Source organism: Podarcis tiliguerta, assembly GCF_965153285.1.
Source record: "Podarcis tiliguerta genome assembly, chromosome: Z".
NCBI lineage: Eukaryota > Metazoa > Chordata > Lepidosauria > Squamata > Lacertidae > Podarcis > Podarcis tiliguerta.
The window spans coordinates 37,538,648-37,564,792 of record NC_139553.1 but is presented as its reverse complement, the minus strand read 5'-3'; the positions used below and the strand labels follow the sequence as shown (position 1 = coordinate 37,564,792).

Sequence of the window (26,145 nt, the reverse complement as noted above, 5' to 3'; positions counted from 1 at the left end):
AATACAAAATGACAACACAAAATACATGATAAAACAGAAACAAACCAAGAACGCTCCCTCCCACATGCCATATAAGGTGAATAAGTCAAATGCCTGGTTGAAGAGAAACGTTTTTGCCTGGCAGCTAAAAATATGTAATGAAGATGCCAGGTGAGTCTCCCTGGGGAGAGCATTGTGTTAAGCAGTTAAGGACCCCTGACAGTTAAGTCCAGTCGCAGACGACTCTGGGGTTGTGGCGCTCATTTTGCTTTACTGGCCAAGGGAGCTGGCATTGGTCTGCAGACAGTTTTTCTGGATCATGTGGCCAGCATGACTAAGCCGCTTCTGGCGAAACCAGAGCAGCACACAGAAATGCCATTTACCTTCCTGCCGAAGCGGTACCTATTTATCTACTTGCACTTTGATGTGCTTTCGAACTGCTGGGTGGGCAGGAACCAGGACCAAACAATGGGAGCTCACCCCATTGCGGGGATTCGAACCACCGACCTTCTGATTGGCAAGCCCAAGAGGCTCAGTGGTTTAGACCACAGTGCCATCCACGTCCCAAGCAGTATGTAGGCTCTTGCTAATCAATCAATAGTTTTAGTTGTTATAGTTCAGTTTAGTTCATTTCTTGTATCATGGAATATATGGTAATTATACCCTTGCTAATTATACATACCTACAGGACTGCATTCACTGGCTTGAGGATGTGTGATCTATAAGTGTGCAGCATAAGAGCTTGTGGTCCAGCTGTCCACCAGCTTTCTGTAACTTCCACCTGAATGGACACTGTGGAATCAGAGGCGCCTGATATCCAGAGTCCATGTCCATCAAGGTATCAGATTCAAGAGAAGCTGCATACTGGTTCGGGAATCTCCAGCGCCCGTGATTCCAGCCCTTCACTTCATCAAATCTGGCCCTCTTTGAAAAAGGTTTGGACATCACTGGTCTAGACTTTTCACCTCTGGGGGCCAGCTAAGTTTATCCACACTTCCTCTTGCCCCCGCTGCTTTCCCTGGAGAAAACCACTCTTCAGCATTCAATTCAAGCAAATGGAAATTTGGGTTTACTTCTGATTGATGTTCGATTTTAAGCTAAATAGGAGGTTTTCCCTGTGAAAAGAGCAGGGCAAGGGGAGAACCACTTGGAACTGCGCTTAGAAAGAGTGGATCAAGTGGAAAAACCACTTGGACTTGTGCTTTCTAGACACATGACAAGCATAAGTGTGGATGAGCCCTCTGAGTCCTGGCTATTGCTTGTCATGGGGGTCATTACAGAATACACCAAGAAATGCCAGGTGATACTTCCAGACCATTCTGTGTTAGAGATCTCCTCTTCCTAAGCACACACAGGCTGGATCTAGACACATCAAAGAAACGTTTCAGTTAAACATGTTGTAAATTTAAACATGGGAAATTTGGTAGGGAAAAACGGGGCTCCACAGTGCTGCCATCTGTTGGCACAGTGTTATATTGCATATACAACACATATAAATCACTTTTTCTTTACCAATTTAGCTGAGGCCACAGATTTTATTCTTTGTGCACACCTTACTTCACTCTCTTGTTTCCTTGTTACCGCACAAGCGTGTTTTCTCCTGCTCTGGAAGGTAGGACTCAAAGTATTGGCTTCAGGTTATAAGAAAGGAGATTCTGACTAAATATACAGAAAAACTTTCTGACAGTAAGAGCTGTTCGACAGTGGAACAGTCTCCCTCAGGAGGGTGTGGACTCTCCTTCCTTGGAGGTTTTTTAAGCAGATGATGGATGGCCTTCTGTCATGGATGCTTTACTTGAGAGTCCTGTATTGCAGGGGTTGGACTAGATGACCATTGGGTCCCTTCCACCTCTAAGATTCTATGATTCTAACTGGGTTTGTGATTCCATTATTCTGGCAGCTGGGTCAGCAATATAACCCTCCGAATAACAAAATGAATGGGAGATTTAAGTGAATTTGAGAGCTGCTTCTCCCATGGTAGTTTTCTCATATATGAACTACACATTATTATATTTTACGTATTGGTAGGATTGCATTAATCCACAGATCCTAGTCTTTAAGTTACGTTGCTAATGGCCACCATTTTGTACATGCCTGCTTTCCCTCAGTTCATCCAGAAGCTTTCTATTCATAGGGATTTCTTATTTAAATTCTCTTTTATTTCTCATGCACACACATTCCATTGTGAAGGAAATTATTTGAACCAATATAGTTCTTATGGTTGCAAAGAAGTGTTAGAGGTGTTGGGAATGTGTTTTAAAATTGATAAGTGCTATAACACTCTATTATTCATTTGAAGGAGAAAAAAAGAATTCCACAATTCATCTTATTTATTTCATCCAATTTGCATACATTCTGTTTTCTGTGCCATCACACAAAATGTAATTGAGTGGACTTGATATTTACAGAGTTAATCGTTTCTTTTTCTCTCAACAGTGCAGTTTAATAGGATGTGACCTTCGTTACTTCTGCTGTGAGGTAATCGTAGTATTATTAGTGGGTGGGGAGTCAAATACATTAATATTTTTGCTTGTTAGCAAGACTATTCTGGCTAATCTGAGTTGTGTGCCAGTGGAATGCCAATAAACGTTCACCTCCCATGAGCCATTGCAGTAAATCAGCAGCTCTTGTCTGGCATTGATGAAGGGGGACAAAATGAAGACACTCACCAGCAGGAGATTCTAATTCCACTTCCCCCAATCCCTATTTCTTTCTCAACCCCATTGGGATATTATATCATAAACAGAAGGTGGATGAAGGACTGGTTTGTATGGGAACGTCCAGGCTTGGAAGTTATTTTTTCTTCCTAGAAGGAGCCATTTACTTATGGGAAATATCAGATGGAGGTGCAGATCTAATAATGGATAGATCCAAATTCAATATTGAGTTGCACCAGAGTCGAAAGTGGCCAGAGTCTGCTAAACTGCACGATTGAATAGCATCCTTTGGGAGGTATTCAACTACTAAAATTAGTAGATCTTAGTAATGTTCATTAATTTAAATTGGTTGACTCTGAGTAAGCACTTACACGCGCTTCCTGTTTTCCCTTTGCTTTCCACCAGGGACAGCCATTCTTTAACACTCAATTGGTTCAAATGGCAATTCAGGCTTACCCCACATTGTCATTTGTTCCAATCTATCACTAAAGACTGGGTTTTCCCTTGTGAGGGAGCACACCGATGCCTAGAAGGTGTGCTCAAGCGAAAAACCACTCGCATATGTGCTTTCTAGCCACAACACAAGCGGAATTGTGGATGGGCCCTAAAACTTAGTTGAATTCCACCCTTTCTTCATCTGTCACCCCTACTTACAGTTTGCAAAGGGCAAAAATAAATGAGGTTGATGCTCACCTAAGCCCAATTGTATACAGGGAGAGCACAGATCAGTGATAAAAGCACATGCTTTACACATACAAAATTCTTGGTCCATCTTTGGTGAAAGCATCTCAAGGCCTGGGAAATAACCTAGAGAAGCACCATCAGCCAGACAAGACAAAATGGGTTAGATGGACAAGACTCTGTATTACACAGATGGGGGACCTCTGTACCTTTAGTCAAGGCTTCACTTCCCACCATCCCTAACCATTGGACATGCTGGCTGGGACTGAAGAGAACTGAAGAACATCTGGAAGAACACCCTTAGCATATAACACAGCTTTTTAAATTTCTGATACCAGCAATGATCAATTTCTGAACAAAAACTCTCCAGTCATGGTCAGATTCCATCACCATTTTTTTAATTTTTTGCCATCTCTCAGTAAGGGCGTAGCAGTTACAAACCTATACACTCATGCATAGCCTTACATGTGAACAAGAATGACCCACTTACCTTGCCTGCCCCACAAAACCAAACCAATCAAATTGCATGTTTATCCAGCCTGCTTTTAAAAACAGCCAGTGATGGGCATATGAACTGAATCGCACTCTTGATCTATGTAGCCCTTTATTCTGTGCTCTCACTCAGTGGTTTTTCAAGGTCTTAGGCAAGGCCTTTTCCAGAGCGAACAAACTGAGCACTTGCAAACAGGGGGTGCCCATGATCAGTCTTGGGACTGTATGCATGCAAATAATGTGCTCTGTCCTTGAATTTATGGCAAATTTTGGGGGAATCAACAACAACCTCACCTCCTCCTGAAGTAGGGCTATCCAAATATATTTTGTTGCTGAGGCAAAATTGCACCTCGCTTATTACATAAGCAGAAGACAATCAGAGTGGCACTTTACTTTTACTTCAGCCTTAGTGAGGGGACAGGATCCTTCACCACACTTGAGGACAGCAAGATAATTTATGGAGCTTTGGGCAGGCTGTGTAACACAGAAAATATTGTCCTGCAACATATTGCCACTGCCCCCCATCTTTCCACCTGAGGCACCTACCTCACTCTGCCTAAGGGTAGGGCCAGATATGCCAAAAGAGATAGTTTCTGTCAGTGCTTGCTGAATGCAGTTTAGAAATTGAAATTGAAATACCTATTTGATTACATTAGTTGTGCCTGAGCAAGCAACAGAGCCAGTTGCCGTCAACTGTCACAGTGGTCCCTTGCTTGTAAGGTTTCCAACAGAAGAAATACAAGAACTTTCAGATCAGATATGTGACAGATTGTGAGAGTTCACATCCATATGGTTCTCCAGACAGCCCTCTGAATGCGATGAAAGTTATACGAGGCTTTAAAGTACAGCATGCAATTGTGTGAAGCTTGCTTTGCTCATCCCCCTACCCTGAAACCCAGTACTAAGGGAGTGTTCTTCAAAGTAGTCAGTGATGTAAAATGTCCCAGCAAGTGGTCTGTCATTATTAAACATAAGATTGATATGTTAATATGGATTATTTTTCTCCAGAATGCTGTAGGCTTTTGGGCTTTGACTTAAATACAGTTTTATAACAAGAGTTGCTACTGAATTTGCTACCTAAAGCAAAATTCAAGGTAAATTTGTATGTTCCTACTTAAGAAAGCGGGAGGGGATTATGAGAATTTCAGAGGAAACAAAACCAATCTTGATATTTTCTTAGGATGAAGAAGAGGTTTACATATTGTCGACATGTTTTGCTTTCAGTAAAAATTAAAGGCAGATGTAGAAAGTCCTGCAGACAGAAAATGTTGGAGGAATTCTTCAAAAAAATCAAACAAAACCTATTCCATTTCTGCTTTAATCTGCTTTTTTTAAAAAAAGTTGGGGGGTGTTGTTTAAAAGGGGGGAGTCTCAACAATGCAGATTTTAATGCATGTTTAAATTTTACTTTGCTAATATGCCAAAATCTGCATCACAACGCCCAGGGAAGTGTGAACTCTCTTAGATAAGTATGTTCTGATCCACCCAACAGTTGTGCAGAGCATATATTAATTCCTCTGCATACATGTACCTTTTCATGTGTTTCTAAGGTCACTGTACTTTTGCTTATTTATTTACTGGTGTGGTTACATTTATTTACTGCTTATTACATCCATTGATTCTTTATCTGTCGCAGTATTTCATCCATCACCCAGAGATCTGCTGTTACTGGGTGACTAATAAATTATATCATCTATCTAGCTATATATCTATCTATTTATCTATCTATCTATCATCTATCTATCTATCTATCTATCATCTATCATATATTTATCATCTATCTATCTATCTATCTATCTAATCTATCTATCTATCTATCTATCATCTATCTATCTATCTATCATCTATCTATCATCTATCTATATCTATCTATCATCTATCTATCTATCTATCTATCTATCTATCATCTATCATCTATCTATCTATCTATCTATTATCTATCTATCTATCTATCTATCTATCTATCTATCATCATCTATCTATCTATCTATCTATCTATCTATCTATCTATCATCTATCTATCATCTATCTATCTATCTATCTATCATCTATCTATCTATCTATCATCTATCTATCTACTTACCTATCTATCTATCTATCTCTACCTATATCTATCTAGGGTAGGCACAAGTCAGAGAGGCTGGAGCCAGAAGAGAGGGGGAGTCAGAAGAATGGTGAGGCAAAACCAATATTTTATTTTATTTTTATTTAAAGTTTTTGTGACAGAAAGAGAAGTAAAAACTAGGGGGGAAACTTACAACCACAATCATTCAAAATAATTCAAATTACAAACACAATCATTTTACTTTTATATCACATTCTCAATAATTTTTCAAATACCACCCCTCCCCTCCCACCCGACTTCCCCTCACCCATGTGAGATCTTATTGGCATTTGTATTATTGTTTCTTGTTGTGTTAGTTGTTATTTATGCTTAATAGTCATATCCTTTATAATATCATCTTGTATCCTTGCGAGTCTTTCCTTTTACGTTTATGTTAAACTTAATTTCCATAACCATATTTTTTCATATATATCTCTACACACTCCCACTCTCTCTTAATTTTTTGCTTGGGGCAGCCTCTAATTGATGCTGTTAATTTTTTCATCTCCATAAATTCACAGATCTTAATTCTCCATTCTGATAATTCTTGTATTTTTCCTGTTTTCAATTTTTTTTGCCACTAGTAATCTAGCCGCTGCTGTCACATAGAGAAATATATTATTTTTATCTTTGGGGATATCGTTGGTTATTAAGCCTAATAGATATGCTTCTGGCTTTTTGAGAATTGTGCTCTTAAATATTCTTTTCAACTCTTCATGTATCTTGGTCCAAAATTGTTTGATCACCTTACACCCCCACCACATATAGTGCATTGTTCCCACCCCCGCTTTACATCTCCAACAAAGGTTTGAATATTTTTTTATAGATCTTTGCCAATTTTACTGGTGTGAGGTCCCAATGATAACACATTTTCATTATATTTCCCCTTATCAAATAACAAGCAGTGAAATTTATGTCAACTCTTTATTGTCTTTACTGTTGTTTCTTTATCCATGGGTGGACTTTTGGTCAGCTCCATTTTTCTAGCTCAAACAGACCCCAATTGTATGGGGATATTTTTATGCACATGAGATAAAATAGTAACACATCCTTATACTGAGTCAGACCATTGGTCCAGCTAGCTAAGTATTGGCTACATTGACTAGCTGTGGCTCTCTAATATTTCAAAATAGTTACATTCCCAGACCTACCTGGAGATTTGGCGTACTGCACCTGGGACCTTCTGCATGAGAATCACTGCATGGTTGATCACTGAGCAACAGCTGTTCCCCAGAGGGATTGGCAGCTTATTGTCATTTTCTTGGTGTGTGTGTCATTTTTCATACCATGTTTTCACTCAAGAAGAACCTATCAAATGGAACTATTGATTCGTCTTTCTTTTTCTGTTTTTTCTTTTTCTTTTTTGCAAAAGGGAAAATCTAATTATTTTTGTTAGTTACAAATCCAATTTGTGTATTAATCTCTCAAATATGTCAAATGGGTTTTTAATTGGGAATTAATTGCTTTTTGCCTTCCATAGCCCTTGCTGATTTTTATAAGCTTACTATCAAAATCCTTTGGTGATTTTTCACCTGATAGAGAAATAACATATCTAATTAATCAAGTTGTGTATTAACAAATCTCCTATTTAGAGGTACAATAATTAGATTGGGAAAATGTTAGGAAAACAAGAAAATTATTCCCCAAGGTGGCAGGATTGTGAGTTCGACTTGAAAGAAGGCTCTGTGTTTTGCAAAAGCTGGTTAATTAGTTTTAAGGAGGTCTCGGAAGGCTTTGGTATTTTTTTTTTGAAGTGTGCAATCAGTTTGCAAAAAGCATTTTTCTGAGCCGCAAAGATACTTGCAACCAACTTTCAAAATATTATCTGTGACAAAACACAACATTTGCTTTTCTTTATGGAAAAACCTGTTTTCACTTTTAGAGGCACAGTATGATAAATTCTGGCAAGCTCAGTGATTTTCTATCTTCTATCCACTTGGCAGAGACCAAATGCTAAATAAAAAGTTTTCCTCATTTTTTTTTTACAAGCCCCATCCACACTTGAGCTAAGATTGGAGAGGATATTGATTCAAGTGAGAAAGAAGCATTTTGACTCACAGATTAACAATGCATTCACCACTTCTGGGTTGAGCTTTAAATCTGGATGCTAAATCCAAGATGTGGCCCTTCAGATGTTGAACTGCAGTGCTAATCATCCTCAGACAGCCTGGGCAGTGGTCAACAACATCTAGAGAACCATACCTGTCCTAAATCTTGGAGGGCAGATACCAGAGAGAGGTGACTTCCAAAGTGTAAAGCAGAGGTAGTCAAATCTTTTTATACCTACCCCCCACTAATGCATCTTACTTGATGGTAAAATTTCCTTACTGCCCACCAGTGCTCAGTGGAAGGAGGATTTAGCTTGTGCTGTAGAACCCCCTACCGCCCACCTAGAATCCTGAAACGCCCACTAGTGGGTGGTAGGGACCAGGCTGACAACCCCTGGTGTAAAGTGACCAAAATGTTGTTTGGTGCCTTGAACCAGCCATGCTGGTTGGGAATTGGAGTTAATGACTGTGCCATAATGCAGGGGTCAGACCAGATTGGATTGGGCCCATCCTGCTATGAACCTGGCCAGTTTCGGAAGCATGGTTGGGATGTGAGATAGGATGTGAGATGGGATGTTTCTTTTGGAACACCCAGGTCTTGTAACTCCCTCCCTAGACATGTGCATCTCTCTCTCTCTCTATCTCTAATCTCTCTCTCTCTCTCTCTCTCTCTCTCTCTCTATCTCTATCTCTATCTCTATCATCTCTATCATCTCTATCATCTCTATCTCTATCTCTATCATCTCTATCTCTATCTCTATCTCTCTATCTCATTCTCTCTCCCTCCCTCTTGTGGTGATACGCCAAGAACATTTTATTTTGTTCAACTTTTTACCATGGGTTAAAGTTTTATCTCCCTCTTTTTATGCTGCTTGTTAGTAGGGTTCGGACAACTTTCCCCTAGCTACAGATTTGAGTGTAGAAGGGACCATTTAGTGTCACGCTTGGATGGAGAAGTTCTACACCTACTGCCCCATGTGATGTGCTCCAATGGAATTGGAGCATGGCCACTGAATGGGCACATTGGCTGCTGAGAGCGCTAGCACATGGGGCTAGCTAGTGATGCCTTGTAACCTCCCTTGCATGTTCTTTGAATGCATTTGTGGTGCTGTCTGAATGTTCCTATTTACTTTATCTTGCTCTTTTGAAAAGGGCCACAGTTCAGTGTTAGAGAATCTGCTTCTCATGCCCAGCATCTGAGGCTAATTCTCCAGGTAGAAGAGGGAATGTCCCCAATCTGAGGCCCAGCAGAGTGGTTGGCAGGCAGTGTCTATAGCACTGAGTCAGATGGACCAATGGTCTGACTCAGTGTAAGACATTTTCCTACATGGAACTCATTTCAGTCATTTGACTTTGACTTTGTGTTATGTATTTCAGGAGCTATTTGTAAGCTACTTTGAATTTTTGTTATAAAAAAGCAGGTCATACATTTTTAAATAAATTGTGTGAATGGGCAGCTGCCCCCTCCTATACAAGATCAAACCCCAGAGGCAAATATTATCATATCAAGTCAAACGTAACATTTCCTGTAGAATCGCATTGCACAGCCAGTCATCAGGGGTAGTGAAATCATGTGATTGATACTCCTGTGTGATACAGTACCAAGTGGTGCAAAATTCAGATATGCAATACTACCTGAGCCTTCTGCCAAATTAAAGCCTGATTGGAGCTCACATTTTACTCTTCTTTTCACCCTTCCAGGCCATTTTCTCATTTGCTCTTCCTGTTGAAATGATACCAATTTAAGCAAAGCATGCTTGAATGAGACATACCCTCATATCACAGTTGGACCATCTGTGTGCCTTATCGTACTGCAATGGTCCCAAGTAATTCCTACATTTCCCGCTAATACCAAAATGAAAATCACTGCTGTTTATCAGATTGCAGTGCTGAAGAACGAGGCTTATTTTACACATATGCTTACAGGCAGATTAAGATATACAGGGTGGGGAGCACACTGTGGAACAGAAATCTGTTCTGCTAACAGATCTAATCATTTAGTGTACTATAAAGGCTCCAAATTTCATCTGTTAACCTATATGCACTTCCTAATTACCATTCATCAACCTGGCATTTTAAAGCATTCCCCTGTGTTACCAATGCGCTCTTCAATGGCTGCCTGTAGTAGTTCTAGCAGCTTTTCATCCTGGAGGCATTTAAAGCCTTCCTCTGAGCTCAATTCTTTTGCACTGCTTCTTACCCACACACATGTAATAACGGAATAGGTTGAATGCAATATACCCAGTGGTGGCTGGTGCTCATTGGGACTCATGCAATGTAAAGCAGGGAAACCAAGAGTAGTCAAAGCTTGAGCCAACATCAAGGGGAAACCTCTTCTACAAGGGGCAGGCCTGAGACTAAGAAGAATTATAGAACAAATTACAGAGTTGAAGGGAACACAAGGGTAATCCGGTCCAACCCTTGCAACGCAGGAATCTTTTGCCCAACGTGGGGCTCAAACCCACGACTCTGAGATTACAAGTCTCATTTGCAACCAACTGAGCTATCAGGCTGAAAGGAAGAATACAGCCAGGACCACTGCCTGGGCTGGTTTTAAGAAAGAAGGCAGGGTGTTTGGTGGGACCAAGATAGAGGTTGATGGGACAGGGAACAATTTGCCCTAATGAAGAGTGGTATTCAAATTATTATTATTATTATTAATTATTATTATTATTATTATTATTATACTATCCTCTACCACATACACCTGAAACAATGATTTTAGAGTCCTGTGACTGAAAGCTTCACTTTGTGTATGTCTGTATTCAGAAAATAAGAACTGGGCACTCTAGAGACACATTTTAAACTTGAAAAAAACAAGCAAAACTTTGATAGACATCTGGACTCTTGACTATTCAGCTATTAATGCCACTATTAATGTGTACATTTCTGTTACTAAACTAGTTCCCAGATTTTAAGTGTGATGCTATAGCTTTTGCTGTCAAACGAAACTCTTTTCCCTTTAAGCAGAGGCTTGACAACCATATGTCAGGAGTGCTCTGATGGTGTTTCCTGCTTGGCAGGGGGTTGGACTCGATGGCCCTTGTGGTCTCTTCCAACTCTATGATTCTATAATTCTATGATTCCAGATGGAATGAATGCATACTTGGATCAGACCCACTAAAGCCTAATCATAGCCAGGAGTGGGGAAGAAACCTGATTCAGGTCACATTTAAAAGTGAAGCTACCAAGTGCCGTTCGGTGGCTCCCCCAAAATTCCTTCTCAGTCCCTGAAATAGTTGCTAAGCAAAGGAACTATAGTGGGAGGGCTGGCATTGCAAAAGGCACAAGGAGGGAGTGGAGAAGCCTTAAATACTAGGCTAGTCCATTCCTTCCCATTGGAGAATTAGTCTCATTTGGCTACCAAATCCCATCCCAGAGAAAGGGACCACTTTCAATCTCTCACTCTCTCTGTTTTGTGTGTGTGTGTGTGTGTGTGAGAGAGAGAGAGAGAGAGAGAGAGAAAGAGAGAGAGAGATCTGCCCTCACTCTGAGAAGGAACATAATTTTGAGGGGATATTTATAAAGACCTTTCACACAGAATGCACTCTCAGGCACACTCCCACTCAGAGACGCCAGGTTGATGACACTAATATCTTAAATGAGAGCATCCTTTGCATGTTCTCACCATACGAGGTGAGCCAGACATCTGAAAGAAAGAGGGCCTTTTCACCCTTTTTTGGCTCTATTGTCCGTCATTGATAGATGATCTTGTCTGAAATATGGACAACAACAAAAATGTCCTTGATTGGACCTGATTAATAAGTTTCTTCCTGCAATCTCTGATCCTCTCTCTCCTGCTGTTTTTGTTCTGTTATTAACATATGCTTATACTCTTTTTAAAAGTCCAATAAAAAGATGGGGTTGGGTTTTTTTCCCCAGCAGTGGGTGTGGCAGCATCATAGCATGGGTTGCTGGTACCTGTAATGGGGCAAGTGTTACACCCCCCCCCACCGGTGGACTGGGCAGGTGGGCTACTGGCGCACACCCAGGGGTCTTACACAGGCTCTTCACCTGCTGCCTCCGTGCACCTGCCCACTAGTCCAAGCTGCCCGCTGCCATTCCTCAGCTGCCAGGGCTATGTGTCTGTTTTGAGGGGCGCCTGATTGTGCCACCTCAAAAGTGTGTGCCTGGGGCCACGCCCCCCTCCCCCCATGCTACGCCTCTGAGTGTGGCATCTACAATATTGTCCTTTCAGTAGCAGACATAGCCCACTTTTATTTTCTCAAGCTTTTCAGATGTAATTCTAATGTGTGCCATTAAAAAAAAAATGATTACCAAGCTATGGAATGTGTTCATACCTTACCTTTCCTTTCAGCAGCTCAGCAATATACAGCTATTACTTGGCGTTGTCATTGCAGATCCTGGAATGCTAATCCAGCACTAATATAGATGTGTCTCGCACATATGGCCTACGCTACATCGATTTAGACAAGCATTCATCATGAACTAATTAAAACTCTCTTTTCTGCTTAATTATTGGTCTCCAATGATATTAGATGAAGACAATGTATATCTCAAGAAGTTGACAGGCGTGTGCACTCTGGAAACAGTGATAGCTGTCATACACTTGGTGATTTCAATTTTCTTTCAAAATTATGCAGGAGGAAGCACTTCTGTAATGCCTTGAGAGAAAAAAAATTAAATAAGAGAGAGAGAGAGAGAGAGAGAGTAGAGAACAGCTGCTGATATTGATTCTATGAATCTGAAACTTTATGAAACCATAGATGGATACATTTGACAGAAGCATATTTCTGGAAGACTTTCAGACTTAAGCAAACAACATCTGTTAATATTGACTTTTGGAGTGGGGTGGGGAATTACATCGGAATTTTTCAGAAGAATTACAATCAGCAATTGATTGAAAAATATGTTCCAGTGCTGTAGAAAAGAGAGTATAAAATACAAAACAGAAGGTTAGAGGGTCTGATTTCTTTTCAGTGTATAAGATTACACAGCAGTTGTATTTCACTCTAAATGGGCCATTGAAATAAACAATGACTCACAGCAGAAGTCGAACCATATCTACTTAGAAGTAAATCCTGTTGAATTTAGTGCGGCTTTCTCCCAGGTAAGTAGGGTGGGGATTGTAGCTTGACTATCTCTTGTTAGGGACGTTTCAGGAACTCTCAACTGGATTTCTAATATTTTGGAATTGCTTGATCTTGTTTCCAAAGCATTGTTAATGGATCAGGAATCATCCATTATTCCAATTTTCTTTAATAAATAAATAAATAAATAAACCTGGTATTTGTAAGAAATTCTGTGCATTGGGAAACTTGCTATAGTTTTCTTCCCCTTCCTCTGATGGCCTCAGACCAGATATTCCCCCTTAAAGCTGCAGAAGGGGAAAACATGCTGGTTGTTGTTGTTGTTGACGACATTATTGTTGCTGTCATTGTCATCTTGCTAAAGTGGCTATTCTTACAAAAAAAGAAAGAAAAAGATTATTATTACTTCTTTAAATTGCTGAATTTACCTTGCTTCCCATCCACATATGTTCACAAATCATAGTACAAAGGCTAAAGGCAAATGCAGTGAGGTTTGAACCTGGTACTCTCTGGTCAAAACTCCTGGCATCAAAACCTAGTACCCTTGGAAAGCTTTTGGAAGTTTAGCATCCCAGCAAGGGCCACCTGCACTGTTGCCTATCCTGGACCCCTGGCTGTAGGTTTCCCTACACCTGAGTGACTCCCAATTGATGGATACCCCATTGGTCTGACTGAATTTAAGGCCGCTCTCTGTATTTCATATTAGGTATCTTAACAACAATTCAAAATACAAAATGTTTGGCAAAATGAGACTTCTCTCGGGGAAGAGAACCCTCTCTTTGAGAACTGCACCTAGCACAATAATAGAGCTCCACTGAATTTGACAGTTCCTTTTAGGTGTGTTACCTACTCAACCATCTGGATGAAGTAGGTTAAAAAATATGGGGCTAGGATATGAAAAAATAAGCACATAATACATACACTATGCATCTCCTGTCTGTGCCCATTTTGGTCTATGTTGCCAGCTACACATTCCTTATGAAGTCCACAGCGCTTCTGTCACCACTTGATATATGCTGCCTCACCATGTCTAACATTTGTCCCTTTCTGCTGACTGAGAAATGTTCGTTTTGGTGGCAGATCGTTTAAAGAGCCTTGACACTGATCACTTGTTTTGAAACATTTCCTACTTCCTGCAAATCTGGGATAACTGTCAGGACAACATTGATGGAAATCTGTCTATGGTGTGATGACTCTTGGGAGCTTTGCCTTACAGCTACAGCAGTTTATTCTGCTTCCACAACACACACACACACACACACACACACACAACTATTGGATACAAGGAGTTGAGCCAATGATCACATTTAATCTAGATGAGCATTAAGATCATTTGCAGATCACTTACATGGCAATGGAGGATGGCTAAGAAAACTGAGCAGCTGGGGTGCATGTTTTGTACATTTTCATTCTAAACATAGGAAGCTGCCTTCTTCTGAGTTAGGTCTTTAGCCATTTGTGTACTACTTACAGTAATTGGCAGTAGCTCTCCAGGAGTTCAGCCAAGGTTCCCTGCCAGTCCTACTGTAAAGGGCTGGGGATTCAACCAGGGTATATTTGTAGCCCTGCCTGGATACACTAGGAATTGGACTTTAGGCCTTCTGCATGCAAATCAGATGCTCAATAACATACCCTCCAACATTTCTCCCATGAAAATAGGAATGTCTCATTCCATGATGATGATTTTACTATTTATACCCCACACATCTTACTGAATTGCCACAGCCACTCTGGGCAGCTTCCAACATATATAAAAACATAACAAAACATTAAACATTTTAAAAACTTCCCTATACTTGATTGCCTTCAGGTGGTTTGGGAGTCAAATAATTCCATACCCTCCAACATTTCTCCAATGAAAATAGGGACATCCTACCATCCCCTCCAACATTCTCCAATGTCCTAAGGAAAAGTTGGACTTTCCGGGATCAAATCAGAAACTGGGACGGCTTCTCTAAATCGGGGACGTCCCTGTAAAATAGGGGCAGTTGGAGAGTCTGCAATAAATGGAACAGTTGCATCTTCATGTGAACCTGTTGAGTTAATATTAAAGCATTTTGATGGGGCTAAATGAAAAATTGGCAGGTTGTTTCCACTATCATGTTCAGGATCAGCCAAAAAAAAAAAAAAAGAAAGAAAGAAAGAAAGAAAGAAAGAAAGAAAGAAAAGAAAAGAAAAGAGAAAAACACCTTTGCCTTTGAGTGATATTTTAGGAGTGAAACTGAAAGGGAACAGGCATGCAAATACTAGGCCTTGTAACCCTGATAACAGGTTTGACTGCAATGAGGGTGAGTCCCAATACAAACCAAGAGACACTGGCCATTTCTCAGGGGAGTTTCTCAGGGGTGGCACCTACCTGGTATAATGTCCCTGCAAGTGTGACCTATCAATCCCAAACACTATGTTTTATGGAAGGTTCAGGTCAGGGGGGTGAGATGCAGTGAGGCCCTCAGGCTGAGAAAAAGTTCATCACCAATGATTTAGATACGCTTTATTCAGGAAGAGTTTTAGTGGAGCATTTCTCCCATTTTATGTGCTGTTAAAGCATGTTCTCCTTCATACAGAGCACATGTTGCAGTGGGGTCTGACAGGCCACCACTCTGTTGCTGGGCGGGTTAGTATGGATGACCATCCACAGTGATTGGGTGGTTGGGTTACTGGGCAAATTTTGGTGTTGCCATTTAGGGGGACGGACCAAAGGTTATAAAATCAAGTCACGCATCACTGACTGGGCTCTTTTGCTGCATGCATCAGATGACCCGCCCACCCACCCTATTCTAGGACTATTGTGTTGACCTTGCTGTGCCTGTCATGGGGTCATCTGCCGTTGGGGCAGGGGCCTGGTAGGAATTTTGTCCATTTGGCTTATTGGCTGGTGCCATTTGGTTTTTGCCTACTGCGTAGCAAATCGTCACAACTTGTAAGGTTGCGGTTTGGCATTGGTTAAAAAATTGGTTGGTGGAGGGGTAACGATTGGCGGTGCCTGCCCCTCCAAAGCTGCTGTTGTGAGGGAATTTCATTAAAGGAATCCAGGGGCTTGCCATTCTTTCGTCCATACCCCTGAATGGGGCTTAGGGCCGCGCAAGCCCCCCGGAGCATACGGGGGGGGGGTGAGGGTCTGGTGCCTGGCTCCATGCTCTCCCCAATATTGTTTTCCCTTACTGGCTTTCACTCGAATCCAGAAGTCAGTTCTGTCCCTGGGCGTGGGGATCGATAGTCATAACCAATGCCTAAGCAATCACTCACATTTTAATAACATTGTGGCCAAAATTATGCCAAAAACCTTAAACCAAAATTATGTGTGAATTGTGAATTATAACACTGGTCCTGAGAGATCTGCATTGGCTCCCAGTACGTTTCCGAGCACAATTCAAAGTGTTTGTGCTGACCTTTAAAGCCCTAAACGGCCTCGGTCCTGTATACCTGAAGGAGCATCTCCACCCACATCGTTCAGCCCAGACACTGAGATCCAGCGCCGAGGGCCTTCTGGCAGTTCCCTCACTGCGAGAAGTGAGGTCACAGGGAACCAGGCAGAGGGCCTTCTTGGTAGTGGCACCTGCCCTGTGGAACAAACGCCCTCCCATCAGATGTCAAGGAAATAAACAACTATCTGACTTTTAGAAACCATCTGAAGGCAGCCCTGTTTAGGGAAGTTTTTAATATTTAATGCTGTATTGTTTTTAACACTCGATTGGGAGCCACCCAGAGTGGCTGGGGAGGCTCAGCCAGATGGGCGGGGTATAAATAATAGATTATTATTATTTAATCACTGTTAGCCATTATTATTATTATTATTATTATTATTATGAGCTTCTTCTCCTTTATTTCTTTGCCGGGTGGGTTCCAGCTCCCCGGCTGGGGATAAAGGCCATTTCAGAGTGATGGTTTCATTTGCCCTTCTTGATGTTGTCACATAGCAAACATCCAAGACTGGAAGGATCAGGTAATAATGAGTGGTCAGCAACATCCCATCTAGTGTGTTCATAAGTATACTTACTGTGCAACAACCTTGGAGCCAGCCAAAAGGCCTTTGAAAAAAGCCTGGTTGTTTCAAATCATTCTTACTGTCTTAAAATCCTGTAGCCACTTATTTGGGAGTAAATAATAACTTTGAACTCAACTGGATTTACTTATGGGTATATGTGCAAAAGATTTTGCTGTGGGCATTTTAAATGCTCTAGCTTTTAATTGTGCTTTTCTCTGCTGTTTGTGTGCATGTGCCTATATACACATCAACCATTAAATAAAAGCACAATAAAAAGTCAGACATTTTAAAACAATTTGTCTTGTTCTAACCTTGTTAACCACCTAAAAATCATTGACAAAAGACGCTGTGTGTTGTGTGTGTGTGTGTGTGTGTTTCTTTAAGCAAATAAACAATTTGCTATCAATGATTGAGTCCAGCCACTAGGTGCCAAAGAAGCTTTTTATTATTTATAATATTATTATTAATATTATAAATCTATTGCTACCCACCTTCACACAGAACTTTACTTGCATGTTAATTTACATCTATGTCATACATTTATAACATATTTAAAGCATATTGCTTTCCAGAAAGAAATGCTGGTAAATGTCATTTACCCCTTACAAAACTACAATTCCCGGCATCCTTTTTTAAAAAAACTACAGTTCCCAGAATTCAGAGAAGTCATTTTCTTTGAATGTTCTTAACTGTATAGTATGGAATGTGGGTTTCTTTGGGGTTTTTTCCCCTTTGCGGCTACAATGGTTTTTGAAGAAAAAAAGAATAGGCACATTTTATCTTTCAAAGCAACTATTCAGAATGCAGGCTCATATATATACATTGCAGGTTTCAAAAAAGAAAAAAAAGGCAGCAAAAGAAACAATAGCTCAACAACAAACCAGCCAATGTATTTTAGCCCTGTAGAGAACTTGATCCAAGTCCAATTGAAAAAGGCAAGATTAATCCTGTTTAGTGGGCGTAAAAGTATTTCATTGCATTTAATTACGTTTGTCTAGACATTTATGGGATGTAACTAAGTTGTCGAAAACGTACGACATCAAACTGCTGTGTGTGCTTCGTATTAAAGGACCTCCTTTTGGCTCAAGAACAGTGAAAAGTTATTTTTCTGAAAACAACTTCTGAGGCTACAATGAAAAACATGATTTCCATTGTCAAAGGCTTTTTTTTTTCTGGACAAACTCTTTTTTAAACTTAAACAGATGCTTTAAAAAATATACGCGCTGAGAAGCTGGTTGAGATCTATGGAGGGATCACAACACATATGTGTTAAATGAGTCTTGCTTAATATGAACAAAGCAATTCATTATGTTTTACCCTGTTTTCCTAAGGGAAACAGAAGGAAATACGGTCACATAGAAATGCCAAATTAATCTGCTTCCTTTTTAAGACTCAGCTAAACAAGGTTTGAAATTCTGAACGGGGGGTTGTTAGGCAAACAGGACTCAAATCATTAATAAAATGCAATTTTCTGGCATCTTGAATATTTTCCTGTAGCTATCATAAGCAATGTCCTCCTCTACATGTGTGCACACATAGGAATCCAAACTAGCGGCACCTAGATTGAGGATTCTTTAGGAATCCACTTCAAGGGCCATATCTCATGATTTGTAGACGAAAAGTCCTATAAATGCTACATAAGGCTGGAAAAGACCCTTTTATGAAACCCTGCTAGACAGTGTAGAGCAGGAATAGCCAACATAATGGCCTTCAGTCATTGTGGAACTCCTGTTCCCATCATGTCTCATCACTGCCCATGATGGTTGTTGAGGCTTAAGGGAATCAGAATCCAGCAAGATCTGAAGGGTAGCATGTTGACTACTCCTGTTGTAAGCAGTACAGAGCAAAATGGGCCAATGATCTGACTCAGAACAACAACAACAACAACAACAACAACAACAACAACAACAACAACTATTATTATTATTATTATTATTATTATTATTATTATTATTATTATTATTTTCTATTCCTCCCTTTGGGGTATAAACAAACAAACAAATAAATTATACAAGTTGTTTTTTGTTTTTATACTGTGACTTTGTAGGTTATATCCAGCAGACAATTCGGATCCACTGACCAAGTAGGCATAAAAAGCCAGGCTGCAGGTATTTATATAACAAGTCTGGCCAATCTTGAAGCTTAATTGTGCCTGCCTGTTACTAGGCACAGTAACAACCAACCATATATTCTTCCCATGCCTTAACTTGTGCCTTAATTGAGAGGTTCAGACTTATGTCACAAAAACCTGAGTAGGTTCCATAAGTTTCCTAATTCAAAAACTGGATAATCAACATCCTGTTCAGTTAACATCTCTGTGAATCAGAGTTCAACATGAAAGGCATGCGCTCTTTCTAACTTAATGGCAGAGCAGATTTCATTCCACGAGGCTGCTGAACAGAGGAAAGATAAGAAGCACTTCTATCGCCTCTAGTAAAAGACCATTTGTCTTTGGTTTCCCACAAAACTGTCACCTAGCAGCAGCCCCCACCCCTGCTTCCTTACACATCCATTTTTCTTTGCATGGCATGTCTCTTGCACTGTAAGCCTCAGGACAGGTAAGTCTCTGGCTACAGATTTTTGTAAGCCACTTTGGGAGCCATTTCAGCTAAAAATCAGAGTTAAAACATTTTAAATAAAATGCATTTTGGGAATGATCTAGGACTTTGCCTGGCCAGTGGATTCCAGATTGTTTATCTAGTTTCAAAAATACTGTGATATGAACCATACCTAGATAATGTTAGGGACTAGACAATCTGTTTCACCTGGGTTGTGAAGAAGGGCAAATTGAAAATGCAGAGGTGAGAGGCTAGCTGGCTGATTGATGTTCAGATGATTCAAATTACAAAGTAAAAAAGCAAAAGATGAAGGCTTCATAAACAAGGCAAGTTGGGGGAGGATATGGGGAGTGTCAAATGAACATCAAAGAATGCATGCTTGTCAGTAGTGGGGAAGCATCCCAAAGCTTTGACAAGTCCAGCCATTTGAACATTTTAAAACAAAAAGCCAAATTATCTCTCAAATCCTAATCAAAAGAGTATTTTGGACTGAATGGTAAGGAGGATATATGAATTATGTATTAGGTAATTATAATTAATGCTATATATAGTATCTTCAATGTGCAACTTTCTTTAAAAAACCCACCCCTTTTCATCCTCCCACAAATCTTGTAAGATAGGTCATTTTCTATTTTACAAACAGGGAAATGGAGGCTAAGAAACCCTGAATTACCCAAGGCTAGCCAGTGAATCAGTCTGAGGCTTGAATCCAAGATGTTTAATATGTGTGTGATAGATTGTTTCCTACCACATGCAAGTAATCTCTATGTCTCAAGCTAATGGCTAAGAAAGAGTATGATCTCATGGAAGGTTGATGCACATTCTCAGGAGGAAGCGACAGACATAGATTATTGATCAATACATCTACATTGAGAAAAATATCAGTAGCTGGTAAAATATTTGCATTTATAAAATCACATTCTTCCATCTCCATTTCTAAAGAAACAGGGGCTGAGAAGATCATTGTCTGAGTTCCTAAAGAAATGTAGACATTATATAGGCAGAGGATTGGTTTGTTGAAGGTGGAGATGGGGAGACTCCCACATTGTTTATGTCAGGGGGAGCTGCAGAGAGATAGAGAGGCAATTATTAAAGTCCAGGAGCTCCCATCATTTCTGACTATTCTGACTAAAGTCCAGCTCCCATCATTTCTGACTATTCCCATGCTGGCTGGGACTGATGGGAAGTTGGCATAGCTCCATTGGAAGAGCATGAGACTCTTAACCTGAGGGTCATGGGTTTGACCCCCATTTTGGGCAAAGGTTTCCTGCATTGCAGGGGGTTGGAGTAGATGACCCTCGTGATCTCTTCCAACTCTACAATTCTACAATTCTATTTATTGCTATCAATATTTGACCTTTTAGGCTTGTGAATATGGCTTACATCTATATCTAATCAGGGCTGGGGAACCTCAGTCCTGAGGGCCAAATGCAACCTTTGGAATGCACTTTGGCCATGTCATCTTCTTAGGCCACATTACTCACCAGCCCTTGTTATCTGTGCTTAGTGTTTTTGCCTGGCTGGAATGTGTCCTAAAGTGGGTTCCCTAAATGAAGATATGTAGATGAACCTTTGGCCTCTGTGTAGCTAGTATAATGATTACTGTAGAAAGGAAAGAAACCCTGGAAGGTTTCTAGGAGAGAATGCAGTCCTTCTGGCTTCCTGTCTTTGAATGAGGGCTCATTCAAACTCCCTTTTGCACCACACAATCTGTGGAAAATCTGGTGGCTGTTTGTGGTAAAACAGGTTTTTTCAGGGGAAATTCTGGGACCAAAAAAATAAAAATGAAAAACACCCACATTTGGACAAAGAGCTTTAACACTCAGAACTGTGTCTAGAAATGCAACACCAAAGAAAGTCTGGCTGAGCCTTCATAGCTATCATATTTGCTTCACCTATAGGGATTTCTGGCTCAGGTGAACTTTGGGTTAGGCACAATAATTTCTTCGATGTTTCAGTCATTGGTTTAGGACACACATTTACTTCTTAACTTCTCAGTTCTCTGTTTCTTTCCCCTTGCTGCCTGGAGTAGCAGTAGACTGCCTTTGAAGGTCTCCACATGTACTGTCGGTAAATCTTAGTGCTTTAATTGCATTCATCTGGGGACTTGTTATTGTAAGATTTAATAGACTTTGGGGTGTTCTCTACTGCTGCTTTAAACGCGTTGGTGCCATCCTGCTTGTAGTGAGATTGAGGAGAAAAATGGGACCTATGGGAATGACGCCAACAGTCTGGTGACTAAAGAGATTCAAGATTTTTGCCTTTAAGTGCCCCCTCAATGACCAGCAGGCTCTACAGGGGGTGGTATGACTCACTCAAAGCCTTGGAGACAAAATATCCAGCGATAGCGAATTATCTTGGCAGAGGGGATATTCATCACTATCTTTGCATAGACCCCCTAAACCAAACAAGCTTTATTTTCTCCTGTACCCTACCAAGAAAACAGCTGTTGTTATTTGCAATCTAGCTGGTCCAGTAATGCTATTTACCGAGTGCTCGTTAAATGCTTCCATAATTATTCACAGGGACATAATGAACAGAACGACACATTGAAAGTTTATGGGCCGTGATAACTGCCCAAGCATATTCTGCTTTTGTTGTAAGCTGGTGACTCATTCTTCTGTTTATGACACAGAGCATTGGGGATATCTGAGCAGCTTTGACTCAGTCTGTGGAGTCGCATTGTGGTTCCTGTCAGTTCACCCACTGCCCTTCGTGGGGTCAGAAAGTGCGGCTGAATCATGACACAATATCTGAGCTGAGCTAAAGTTCCTCAGATAACATTTTTTTTTCCTGAAAGAAAAAAAAAATCCCTTTTTCATTCCCCACACCCCAGAAAAAGGAGAGCACCTCATAGAATCTCCTTTGTATGTGTGGTGGGCTCCATTCTCTTCCCTGACCCCCCCCCCAAATCAGGGATATTTTTCAGATTCAGATAAAACCCAAACCAAATTGGACAATTTGAGTGTCCTTGGGCGTGGGTCAACCCATTAGGAGCTACCCAAGGCTGCCAAAAGTACAGCCAGTCAGGCAGCAGAGGGAAGTAGGAGAGGACGGTAGCCTCTGGAACTCTTGCTTTGCCGGTGCAGCCAGAAAATCTCTGAGAACTGTCTGGAAATCCATTGGATCCATCAGCCTCTGAGGGTGGACCATCCTCATAGGTCCCCCGCCTCTGCAGAGGACAAAAGATGTTATAAGTATAAATCTTATCAGGAAGTGATGTGACAAAGAACTTATGTCAATATCCCCCACTTGCGTGTCAAGGTCCCCAAGCCACCCCTCAATAACTCACAACACACACGTATTTTTTGTTTAAGGTTTTTGGCCACAACTTTATTGAAATACATAAAATGTGAGTGGCTATTTAGGCATTCGTTAAGAATATCTGTCCCCCCACCCGGGGACAGAACTGATTTCCGGACACCACCAAAAGTCAGTAAAGGAAAACAATCTTGGGGAGAAATGGAGCTGAGGCACAGACCCCCACCTCTCCCCACATGCTCCCCAGGACTTGCCGGCCCTAGGCCCATTCCAGGGATTCGGACGAAAAGATGGCAAGCCCCCTGGATTTCTTTAATGGAATTTCCCTTTCTGCAGCAACCTTGGAGGGGCAGGCCCAGCCAATCCTAACCCCTCCACCAACCAATTGATAACCAATGCCTAACCGCAACCTTACAAGTTGTGACAATTTGCTACGCAGTAGGCAAAAACCAAATGGCCCCAGCCAATCAGCCAGATGGACAAAATTCCTACCAGACCCCTGCCCCAATGGCAGACGACCCCATGACAGGCATAGCAAGGTCAGAGCAACCTAAATTTAGGGTGGGTGGGTGGGTGATCCGTTGCATGCAGCGAAAGAGACCGCCCAAGCTGTGAGCATGAGATTTAAAACCTCTGATCCCTCCCACCAAATTGCAACATAGAATTTGCCCCAGCAACCCAGCCATCCATTCGTTGTCCCAGGATTCCATAGTAATCCTGCCTGGCAACAGAGGGGTGGCCTGGTAGTCCCCACCACAACATGTGCTCTCCATGAGGGAGAACACGCTTTTAAGATCACTTTCTTCCTGCCCAGTTGATGACATAGAGCGTGCATGCCAGGGAGCATGTCCCCAGTGGGGGCAAGCCGGTGCTACTGCGGTCAGTTCAGGATGGGAGATGGCTGGGCAGCAAGGTGGGTGGTAAACCAGCGGAATCCCCAATCTGTCCCCATTTCCCAGTGCCAGGAACACACACTCTAGATACTCCTGACTGGACAGAGAGGCTGGAGACAAAGATGGAATCTCTATAGACTACAGCAACTCCCCCTCTCCAACCCTCAAGTCTGCCCTAATGCTGCACTGAGTACCACAGTGGGCACAGCTGGAAGGGACCAGATCACTCACCCAAGTCTCTGTGATACAGACCAGATCTGTAGCACTCTGCATCTGATACAATCAGATCATGAATGAGGGGCGTCTTACTCTGAGCTGATCTAGCATTCAGCAACAGCAACCACAGACCCAAGGGCCAGCTGATAGGACAACTAAGATCCCCCAAGTTACCTGTCTGTGTACCACTTACCTGGCCTGCCCCACATTCCACACCATGCCTCTCCCTACCCTGAACCACAGCAACTGTTCCCACCCTGCTTTCCCCCAATGCTGCTATGCTAGGATAGCCATATTTCAAAAAGTGAAAATGCGACCACAAAAGTTGTTGAGCTATTTAATGAAGCTTTCTTGGGGGGGGGGCAAAGTTGTTGACTTTCCCCCACCTCCAAAGTTGCTGAGCTATTTTTAAGAGGGGGAAATTACACTTTTTTGCAAAAAAAAAAAAATTACACTTTTGACATGGGTGCCATGCATCCGGACATTTCAGCAATTGCTACCCAGACACTGTTCCCAACAGTCGAATCTGGGCTATGTCTAGGAAATTTCGGATATATGGCAACCCTATGCTATGCTCCTCAATGGCCATGCATGAGTTGCCTCATCACTCACTACCCTACTGTCTAAGAGCAGTCAGTCACTCGTGGTCCGAGTAGGAATTTGCTTTTTTAGTTCTTTGGCTGTTGACTGGATTGGCAGGAAGGATATAGTTCTCCATCCCATCCTATCTCTTTATCTCAGGAGGACTGGCAGCTGGTATAAGGTGGTGCCTAAATAGTTTGGTTGGTCCTGACAGCAAGGCATTGTGTGAAAGTCTGTTATTAATTCAGCTGATTTCCCCCGCACACACACACACATTTGGTCACAAGGGGCAAACACAAGGCTCATCTGTCCATTCCTAATATAAACAGTGTTTTAGTGTAACTGTGTGATTAACCTTCACTGCTGTCCTTAATACTTTTTGCCTTTGTACATGCAGAAAACCTGCAACATGTTTGTGTGCCATAATAAATGTGTGGCCTGTACTTTTACCTATAATTGGGTGGGTTTTTTTTTAAAGACATCCGAAGCTTCTTGTGCCATCTACCCCAAAGGAAACTTATTTTTATGAGAGTTCCTTTGAGTCTCGAGCCACTTGGGGAACAGGAAGAAGAAGACATAATTAATATTTTGAAGGAAAGATAAATGAATGCAGAAAAAGAGATGTTTTCAGAGAAGAGCACAGAGCAGATGGAGAGTTGATGAGGCAAGAAGATGCCATCTTGAACCTCTATCAAGTCAGACAGGTGGCAAGCTGCAGTGTTAGGACCTGATCCTGTAAAGTGCTGAGAGGGAAGTCTTCTGTTAACTGGGGCATCTTGAGGTAAGTTGGGAGATTTAGGCATAGTTTCAGCGGCTGCTCAGCACCTTACTCATTGTGCACCAGCAAAATGGGTTTCTGTGTACATGTGAGGACATGATATTATTTCTGCACATCGGCATCCATCATGAACTGTTACAGAGATTTGCTGCAGTTGTGCATCCAGCAGGATTTGAAAGGATGCAAGAATCCCCCCTGACCTATAATACCCTACCTTGTTCTGTTTGGGGTGAGATTTCCTCAGCTCATCAATCTCTGATCTGCTTTGACCTCCTCTCACCTCAGCCTTTTTCCTGAAACATCTGAATTGGGAACCTATAAACATATGACAGGGTGAATGTGGATCCACTTTTAATATTAGCACAGGAAGCAACCATATACAGGATCAGAGCACAGGTCCATCAGTCTGCTGTCTACACTGGCTGGTAGCAAATCTCCAGTGTTTCAGGCACAGAGCTATGGCCCTTCTCCAAAGATGCAGACCTACCTGAAGACACCAGGGACTGAACTACAGACTTCCTGCATGCAAAGTAGATGCTCTACCACTGAGCTAAATGTGACTGCAGCTGCAATGAGGCCAGAAGAGTTCAGTTCCCTTTAGCTATGTTCATTTTTATGTGTTTCTGAAAACTCTGTAAAGATTTGTGTGGTGCTATTGTACCTGGAAAAGACCCTGATGTTGGGAAAGATGGAGGGCACAAGGAGAAGGGGACAACAGAGGACGAGGAGGTTGGACGGTGTTCTTGAAGCTACAAACATGAATCTGACCAAACTGCGGGAGGCAGTGGAAGACAGGAGTGCCTGGTGTGCTCTGGTCCATGGGGTCACGAAGAGTCGGACACGACTAAACGACTAAACAA

The 26,145-nt window shown here is 41.5% G+C and overlaps 1 long non-coding RNA gene across 1 annotated transcript; it reads right to left on the bottom strand.

The window, feature by feature from the left end:
* Nucleotides 1-12,169: 12,169 nt before the first annotated feature.
* Nucleotides 12,170-25,596, bottom strand: LOC310668954. The gene is made up of 3 exons (XR_014506933.1): nt 25,500-25,596; nt 13,206-13,299; nt 12,170-12,586 (listed from the first exon to the last, which is right to left on the bottom strand). It is a non-coding gene; the product is annotated as an uncharacterized lncRNA (long non-coding RNA).
* Nucleotides 25,597-26,145: the final 549 nt, after the last annotated feature.